Source organism: Arachis duranensis, chromosome 6 (genome assembly GCF_000817695.3).
Source record: "Arachis duranensis cultivar V14167 chromosome 6, aradu.V14167.gnm2.J7QH, whole genome shotgun sequence".
In the NCBI taxonomy this organism is placed as follows: domain Eukaryota; kingdom Viridiplantae; phylum Streptophyta; class Magnoliopsida; order Fabales; family Fabaceae; genus Arachis; species Arachis duranensis.
In genome coordinates this window covers 29,009,169-29,019,041 of record NC_029777.3, presented here as the reverse complement: position 1 = coordinate 29,019,041, position 9,873 = coordinate 29,009,169, and the positions used below count along the sequence as shown (strand labels likewise).

Here is a 9,873-nt window from a genome sequence, read left to right as displayed (position 1 = left end):
GATATATTAATTTGTAGTCTAAGTCGTTGGATTGTGAGGCTACACTGGCTGAGACCTTCAAGTATACACATACTTTGAAGGAAAACAAGGAGAGATTTACTGACGAGTGGTCAGTGGCCCATTATGTGAGTTTAAATTAATCTTAAATTTCAACTTCATTTGGTTTAAAGTCAATTATTTAACTATTATCCTAATAACAACTAACGTGTGTGACGCAGAAGAAGTATTAGTAGAGGTTGGAGGCGCAAACCAGCAATCTAATCCGCTTGGTGGAGCTAACGAAGTTGACTCTGAGACCTCAGTTGTGGATCCCGACAGGATTTGGCATGAGACCGCCTCTGAACCCCACAAGAATTACAGTTTTGGGTTGGGCTCGTTCTTTGCCGATGGCCTCTGCTCCTCCACATTGGCTGCTTTCTCTGCCACCAGCCCTATTGATCCCTCTATCGGCCTAAGGGAGGAGGTGCAGAAGCTAACACAGGAGCTTCACCAGCAACAGGAGCAATCTGAGCAGAGGTATCAAGAGATTCTTACACGTGTTGCCGCCAGCTCGGACCTGATGGAGAAGTTGGAGTAGCTCAAGCGGCTGCGACAACAGATGGAGGTGTACAACCAGCAGATGCACGCAGGAGGTAGCAGTGTTGTTGGTTCCAGCGGCGCTGCTTGTTATCTTGATGACGTTATTGGTGGGGCACCAATGGTAGCACCTACTCCGCCGCCTCAGTAGAGGCCACCACGCTGCCGCCGCTGCCGATGATGATTATGAGGATCTGTGAAATTGCTTAGGGTTTTATGGCTTTTTGTTTGTTTAGCGTACATTATTCTACTTCTGTGACATTTTATTATATTCATACCATTTATTTTTAATAAAATAATTTATTGATTTCGGCTAATTTAAGATTTCTTATAACAATTTCTTTAACAAGAGTTTTAATTTCATTTTGACTATTAGTTGTGGATAAAAGATAAAAAATAAAAATCCTATCGACGGATTAATCCGACGGTAAGTTTTGGCACTATTTCAAGTTAATCCGACTGTACTTATCAACCCAGACTTAACAATCCATTGAAAATACTGACAAAAAATCCACCGACAATTAGCGTTGGACGAAAAAAATCTGTCGGTTAGAGGTTTTCAACGCCATTTATATCGTCACCTACAGGACGACGGTAAATCCCACGGTAAGGTACTTGAAAGTGGATTTATTTAATTAATCCGACGGTAAATCCGACGATAACTAGCATTTTTCTTGTAGTGTCAGAAAGAGATAAACCCATGACCTTGGGAACTAAAAGGCATGGTCAAAGTAAAAAAAATAGAAAAAGGCTTTGACGGAAACATCAAGATCTAAGAAAGAACATAGAAGTTTGAAACTACGTATAATATCACAGCTATTAGGATGGATTTGTTAAGGAGCACAACCAGTATACTTTAAAAGATTTTCCTAAAATTCTGTAAAAGAAGGGCTACCTATTCCAAAATATTTCTAGCATGCTCGTTTATATTGCACAGATAATCATCAGAACTTGGAGCTGACAACACATACAGGTTGCCCAAATCCAAGTTGAAGATAACCCTATATTCTCACAAACTGTCCAGTTCCTCTTGTGTGATGGTAGATGGGATGGATTTCACTTCCTTGAAAACCCAACAGTATATGTCCACCTCGCCAGCTAGATTGAGCTGAGGGCGAAGTTGCCTCAAGGTAACAATGCATTCACGATATTTGCGATTGAAGGTAAGCTTTCTCCTCGACATCTGGGAAAAATCTATAGGGGTATCGCCACTATGTTACAAAGGGAAAATTTCAAAAATTACTATGAAAACTCGAAGAAAACCCATCATTTTTCGAAAAAACCCAAAAAGGGGTAAGAAAAGCCTAAATCAACATTACTCAAATTAGGAAAAACTAAAATAGTGGTACCCCTACTATATTTTCCTAATAAAAACTATGAAGTTGGAAAAAATTTATGCCATAATCATTTAGAAAGAATATGCTACAGTAAAAAAAAGTAGAATTCGACCCCATAAAATATACATATATATGACCTTCGAAGGAAATGCTACATATGACAAAAATCTTACTTGGATTTGATGAAAGATGCTAAGTGATGCACTTGAAGATGGAAGAGGAGAATGAAGTTTTCCTAACTAATTCACTGACAAGAAAAGGAAGAAGATGACCAAGGATGGTTTTTGTGCAGAAAGGAGAACCTAGAGAAACACTTCAAAAAGAAAGAAGGAGTTTTTGGAAGTTTTGAGTAAATTGATAAGTGGAAGTTAAAGTGGAGCTATTTAATTGAAAAGTTATGTGCCATTGATTGATGGAGAGAGAAGTTGCAATTAAAATCTGATAATTCACAAATTGAGAAAAAATACAACTGCTCAAAGAATGGTATATCGAGAATATGAGCTGGGACACTGTTCTGAACACGAATGGTATATCGAGAATATGATTAAATTAGAATATCACATTATGAGCTCGATAAAGCTAACAGGGTTGTCATTAAGACTAACAAAGTCATTAACTCATGAAGCTGTCAAATTATGACATTAAAAATATACATTAAAGGAGTAAATGCATAATAACAGATACATATGAAAGATGTAATAAAAAAAGGGAAACTCAAAGTAATACTCTATTCACCACAATCACCTAAAATATTACTGACTTAAGCATCAAAGTATTTTGCAGATTATCCTTCTGGCCAGGTTCCAATGTTGTCTGATTAGGTGATAAACCACTATTTTATGATATATTTTGGACTGAATTGAGTGGGTTTTGTCAACTATTTTTACACTTATTCATATAAATTATATGGTTTTATAAATCCTTCCGAATTTGTGCTATGATTAAAAACATGATTCTTTAGCCTTTAAATTGCTAATTTTTAATCCTCTTTTATTGCAATCGATGTCATGATATGTGTGTTAAGTGATTTCAGGGTTTATAGGGTAGAAATGGAATAGAAGATGGAAATGAAGCATGCAAAAGTGGAAGGAACACAAGAAATTGAAGTTTTGAAAAGCTGGTGCCGACGCGCATGCATGGACGACGCGTACGCGTGACCGGTGTAGCAGACAAATGACGCGCACGCATGGATGACGCATACGTGTGGCCAGTTCAATATCCAGCGACGCGTGCGCGTGACTGACGTGTACGCGTGACGAGTGTCACGTGCTGGAATTAACAAAAAACACTTGGGGCGATTTCTGGGATGCGTTTGACCCAGTTTCAAGCCCAAAAATATAGATTAGAGGCTGGGGAGTGGAGCAAAATCAATGATTCCATTCACTTTTCATTCATTCACACTATAGGTTTTAGATGTAGGTTTCTAGAGAGAGACTCTATCCTCTCTCTAGGTTTTAGGGTTTTTAGTCTTATTTCTTCTTAGTTTCAGAATTCTATCTTGCTTTAATTTAGTATTTTCTACCTTTTATTATTCTATTATCTTAGTTTATCTTCTCTTGTTGATTTCCTTATTTTTTCAATTTAGTTTCTGATTTCTTCTTGCTAGATTCAATTTTCTTTTAATACAATTTGAGGTATTTCATGTTTATTGCTTCTTTCTTCATTTGTTGTTATTGATTCCTTGCAATTGTTAATCTTAGATTTTACATTCTCTTGTTACTTTTCTATGTTTTTATTTTGTGCCTTCCAAGTGTTTGATAAAATGCTTGGTTGGATTTTAAAATAGATTTATATATTTTTGACTTGGATTGATTAATTAGAGACTCTTGAGTTATTAAAATTCTTTTGTTGATTGGTGATTGAAAGTTGCTAGTTGGCTTAAGCTACACTAAATCTAGTCTTTGATTAGGACTTGTGAACTTAAGTCGATTTTGCTTGCTTAACTTTCCTTCATTTGTTAGAGGATAACTAAGTGAAAGTGATTTGCACTTACCATCACAATTGATGATGATAATGAGGATAGGAATTCCAATTCTCAATCCTTGCTAGGACCTTTCTTAGTTGTTAGTTTATTTTTCTCTCAATTTATATTTTCTTATTCCTTATTTCAAAACCCCAAAAAAAGTACATCATAACCAATAATAAACACACTTCCCTGTAATTCCTTGAAAGACGACCCGAGGTTTAAATACTTCGGTTAATTTTATTGGGTTTGCTTAAGTGAAAACAATTTAAACGTTGACCAAAGATAATTTGTTGGTTTAGAACTAAACTTACAACGCGAGATTTTTGTGAATTTCTTTACCGACAATTTTTCTCCGACATTAGGATCTTCGAATCCCATTAATTCATCACCTTTGCAAAAAGTATGAACTAATGAACACTTAATTTATTTAACAATTTAATAAATTTAAATATATTTATAAATTTATAATTCAGTATTATCAAATATCACGCCAATCAAAATATTTGCCTAGAAATTTATTAAAAGCAAAAGTGTTATTGACACAACATGTGTGATTATTTACCATTTTTAAGGTTTCTTACATTATTAATTTATTAAAATTTAAAACAACTACCTGTAATAAAACATTATTAATGTCAAAATATAAAGCTAACTAGTGAGTGAACTATCAATTCGGCCCATCTCCGAATGACAATCTGACCCCTAAAAAAATTCACTTCAGCCCCTATTCTCTACTTCCGTGATACAACGCGATTCTTGTGAGTATTTTTCTATCAACTCTGAACGAAAAATGTGACTTGTCACAGTAACCGTGTGTGCTAGCACCTTTTCTTGTTGAGGTAGATGTTCGCTGCATATATGTGTACACCTCAAAAAGGTCAAAGGATTAGTTGTCCTCTTTGATGTCTGCAAAAACATCATCGTTTTCATGGGAGGAGACTTCTCATACGTTGATTGAGCATCATGCCAATTTCCAGTCTCCCTCATAGACTCAACCCGCAGCCTTGCCTACCCGGCAATCTCCAATTTCTGAGTCACTGCTGTAGGACTCGGATCAACCAGTCATGTCTACATTGGCGTCAATCTCAAATTCCCTAGCCTCCTCCTCCACCACTCTATCCATGTCAAACAATTTCTTGTAACCAACCTCTTCCTTAATGGTGAGACCTCCCTTACCCTCCTTCATCGTTTCTGCCGTACCCCGCAACCACTGCTGCCAGTTTCTACAAGAGCTCCGCGACTTAGAGAACATCTAAATCCTCATAACCTCCGCAATAATGACCAATTCACCCCTTCTCTGACTTTCTCCCACACCATTTTAGTCTCCTTGATCTCTTCCTTAGAGGTTCTCCTTTTGTCTTGGATCCCCGCAACAATGGGTTGGGGCTTACAACCCGAACCTGAATGGACCGCGATGATGAAGATGAGAATTTGAGATCCAATAATAGTGTTGTTTGCAATGGACATGGTATAGTCGTTGATGATGAGAAGTTAAAGATTGTGACTTTGGAGGCTGCGAATGCATCGCAAGCACCTTACAGTGGGTCCCCTTTAAGGGTAGCTCTGGTGGACTGCGATAAGAATGTGTATAAGGGATCTTACCTGGAATCAGTGGCGTTTAACCGAGCTTGGGGCTGATGCAGATGGCAGTGGTAGCGTTTGTGGCGGGTGACGGTGGTGGGTATGATGAGATCGTGGGTGAAGTATGTAACACCCTAATTACCCTAAGCCTTACCTCTAGCCGTAAAGCAAAGGTTAATCAAAGGTTACGATAATTCTAAGGCTTATACATATTTATATATAGAAGGAAATAATATATTCTAGAAGCCCGATGAAGGATTAAGCTCAAAGATAGAATTACAAAAGCGCGAAACTTTCACACAAAGCTAACCCATAAGACACAATGTATAGATGCAAGAGAATAGAACATATATAGATATAATATTTTAATAATAGGTAACTAGTCGCAGCTTGCGGAGTTTAAGCCGACTAGTTACAAATAGTAACATACAGAGTTTTGGGGTTAAAACAACTTATACAACTTATCTCTCAAGTAAGCCTCTAAGGCCATAAAGTTAAATACTATAACAAAGTAAAACATAAATAAATCAGGAGAAACCATACTCCGCTCTGTCACCATGTCCGCAATTTCACCGAGGTGAATTACGACCTATATTTGAAAAACAACAACAAAGTATGGAATGAGAACCGGAGGTTCTTAGTATGATAACAGTGCCCAATAATGTAAGATGTAAGGTTCCGGGATGCCAAAGGCAATCCTAGAACTTCACACCAAACAGATATTCTAGCTTAAACGAAATAAATAACTTAAAACCATAAACAATAAACAATGTTTTCTAAAACTTAAGGGATTTCTAACTAAAACTAGCCACCGCTGTCCCACAGCCTTCACCAACCTACTATCTGTGCGATCCCATCGCCACCGCCTGCCTAACCTCCTCAGCACCAGACAAACACAGATAAAGCAAGCAAGTAAAACACAGGTAGTAATCATATATAACAAGTAATTCAAAAAGCTAGTAGGCATATTATACAATTAGGAAAACTTAAGTAATCAAAGCAAACAAGCACATAAGAGATGCATATGACGAATGTTTATCCTATTGGCTCGTGATATCACTTGTCAGTCCGTAAATGCCAACCCGACACATCCTCCCAGATGTAGACTTTTCTGCCACGCCAGAGATATAGTGCCCTGCATACTCATGCAGTAGGAGTCTACTACGCCGGGGATATAGGCCCCGCACATTTCCTGCAGCAGAGAATGAACCAACCACAACAAATCATACTGCAGAACAACCTGCCACACCGGGGATATAGGCCCCGCATACTCTCAACAACAACTAGTCATGCAGCAGAAAAATCTGCTACGCCAGGGATATAGGCCCTGCACACTCTCAACAACATCTACTCATGCAACAGAGCAATATGCTACGCCAGGGATATAGGCCCTGCACACTCTCAACAACCATTTGTCATACAATAGAACAATCTGCTATGCCGGAGATATAGACTCCACACACTCTCATATATTCCAATCATTTTCTCATCATTCCTTTCCAAGTTCTTAACTCATCACAACCATCCTCAATTCATAACTTTTCATTCCGAACTCACTAGTTCGTCAATTTCTCAATTCATTGCCAGAAATCACCAAGTTCACTACTCTTCCTTCTCTCTCGACCAACTCATTCTCAATACACTAGAAACCTAAACCTCTGTTCGCTAACTTTTCAAAGTAAACCCAAATAAAATCCTCCTGGGACCTTTCTCATGCCTGATATCTGAAAATAAGCCCAAGAGTCTTAAAATGGTGTCATAGAAGCTTACAAGCTTGTTGGGATGGTAAAATAGATAAAAACAAAGTTTAAATTTGAGAAACAGGGTGTGTGCATACGCATAGGGGTGTGCGTGCGCACGCCCAAGAGAAGTTTTAAAACATGTGTGTACGCACAGGTACCAAATTTTGCAATTCTGTTCACTCGCACAATGTGTGCTAGCGCCCCCAACAGACTGACCTTCCCAACGTGTGCGTGCGCACATGGCTGTGTGTGCACAAGCTGTGCTAGCGCTGCAAACAAGGAGCCTTCCCCTGTGTGTACGTACGCATATGTCTGTGCGTGCGCACAGGTTTAAAATTTTGCAGGGCTGTGCGTGCGCACAAGGCTGTCCGTGCGCACATATCAGAAATCACAAAATTCTACAATTTCGTAGAATTTCAGATTTTGACATTAAACTTTGAATGATCATAACTTCCTATGCGAAAATCTAAATTTTACAAACTTTATATCAATTTAAAACCCTTGAAATCATCTTTAATCTGAAACAATTTTCAGTCAATTTTAAAAACCGAGGCTCAAGTTATGATCCGCCAAACTTCACTAAAAATCTATTTTTAACAAAAATATCAAAACCTCAATTTTTACCAAGGCTCCCAATTAAAACCAATTCAATCACATTTCAACCATACCAAGACAACCCAAAATTCATACCAACACTTATTCAACCCTTTTCTCAATCACACAACCCTCTAAACCATTCGACAAATCTAAATCCAACCAAAGACACATTTCACAATTTCCATGGACCTCATTAACATCAATATTACCAATTACCATTCCCATCAATCATCAACATTACATATTTCTAACTTCCCTCCAAATAAACACATTATCATCAAGTTATCATCATCAATACTCATAATCATTATCAATTATAATATCCTTTATTCCAAACCACCACAAACATTTTATATTAGCTTATTACCCTAATTTCTCATAATCCCCATTATTCATCAACATAACTAATCACCATAAATACTCATCAACACCAATAAAAATCCTCATCAATTCCAATAATTATCACCAAACAATACCCAACATTACTCAAATCTATCAAAATGTTTATTCTTCTCATTATCCTAAAAAAACTCACATTTTTCACAGATTGTCATCAAAATCAAAACGTAGAAATCATAACATACAGCACTACAAGGGTTTATGAGCAAATTTACCTTGTCCAAAAGGGATTGGGGCAATTTTCAACAATTATCCGCTACTAGACATCACCTAAACAACCAAAACCACAAAATCTACTCAAAAGCCATAACCCAAAAAAGCAGAATTCTAGGGCTGGAAACTGGGGATTGAGATGCAAGTTCTTACCAGATTTTCTTAAATAGAAAGGAAGAGCTTGTCAAGAGCTTTGCATGTCGGAGCTCTGGATCAAGAGTTATGGAGCTTTGAAGGAGGAGGTGAATAGTAACATCACCTCTTCTCCTCTCTTCTCTTCAACCTGCGCCCCTCTCTCTCTTTGGGCTGGAAATGAGCTCAAAGCTCATTTAATGAGCTTATATATATTGGGCCTTGGGCCCGGTTTGGCCCCGATCCAACCCGTTAGTATTTTTGGTCCGTTTTGTCCACTTTAGGCCAAAACCTTTAAGATTAGTGCCCAGTTTTCAATTCCAAATTACTTTTTACCCTTTCAAAATAATAAATCACTTTGCAAAATCTTATTTTCTAAAATACGTGGTACTGGTCAGACTAAAGTTGATACTGCCAGCTTAAGCGCCAGTACGCATTTTTATAAAAATCCTTCGAAAAAGATACATTTTTCATCTGAGAAAAATTTCTTGAAATCAAATTTCACCTTTATATTTTTAAATTAAAATTTCTAAATTTTGAATCTATTTCGGGCACTAAAATTATTTTATTAAAATGGTTTTACGTGAAAAATTCTGGTTCTTACACAGTGCTGGTGGAGAAAGAGGGTGCTCCGGTGAGTTAGGAAGAGATGCGAGGTTGTTGATGCGTTCCATTTCAGCCACATGTCGCTTCCAAGCACTTCTTTGCTGTTCTGATTCCAAAGATGTGTAACAATTAGTATAGTTTTCAGATTTAGATTGTGATTATTGTTGTTACTTTCTGATGGATCATGGTGCTCATTCATGGATATGAGTCAATGAGTCATGAATGGATAAGAGAGAATCGTATGAGAAGTCTCCTCCCATAAAAACGACGACATTTTTGCGGATGTGAAAGAGGATACCTAATCGCTTGACCATTTTGAGGTGTACACGTATGCAGCGAATATCCACCATAGCAATGCAAGGAGAGGTGCTAGCACACATGGTTACCATGACAGGTTAGCATTTTTTGTTTGGAGTTGACGAAAAACACCCTCAAATACTGCGTTCTGATGGAAGTAGGAGAAATGAGACGAAGTGGATTATTATTTTTTTTGAGGGGTCGTGTTGTCATTCAAAAAAATAGACAGAAATCGAGTTGGTAATTTACTCGTTAACTAGTTGTGATTGTTGCCCAACCCCACAAAACTTGCCACTTAATAAACAGTTCGTATTAACAATACTGTCTGAATGTACTACGAGATCTATGTACCCGTAATAGAATTAGATTAAATATTTAAATTAATATATTTTTTAAGAAATTTAAAATTAGATATTTTGATTTTTAA

At 37.3% G+C, this 9,873-nt stretch overlaps 1 pseudogene; it reads left to right on the top strand.

Annotated features, from left to right (window-relative positions):
* The first annotated feature begins 598 nt into the window (after positions 1-598).
* On the top strand, positions 599-9,548 carry LOC110272983 (cytidine deaminase 1-like; annotated as a pseudogene).
* Positions 9,549-9,873: the final 325 nt, after the last annotated feature.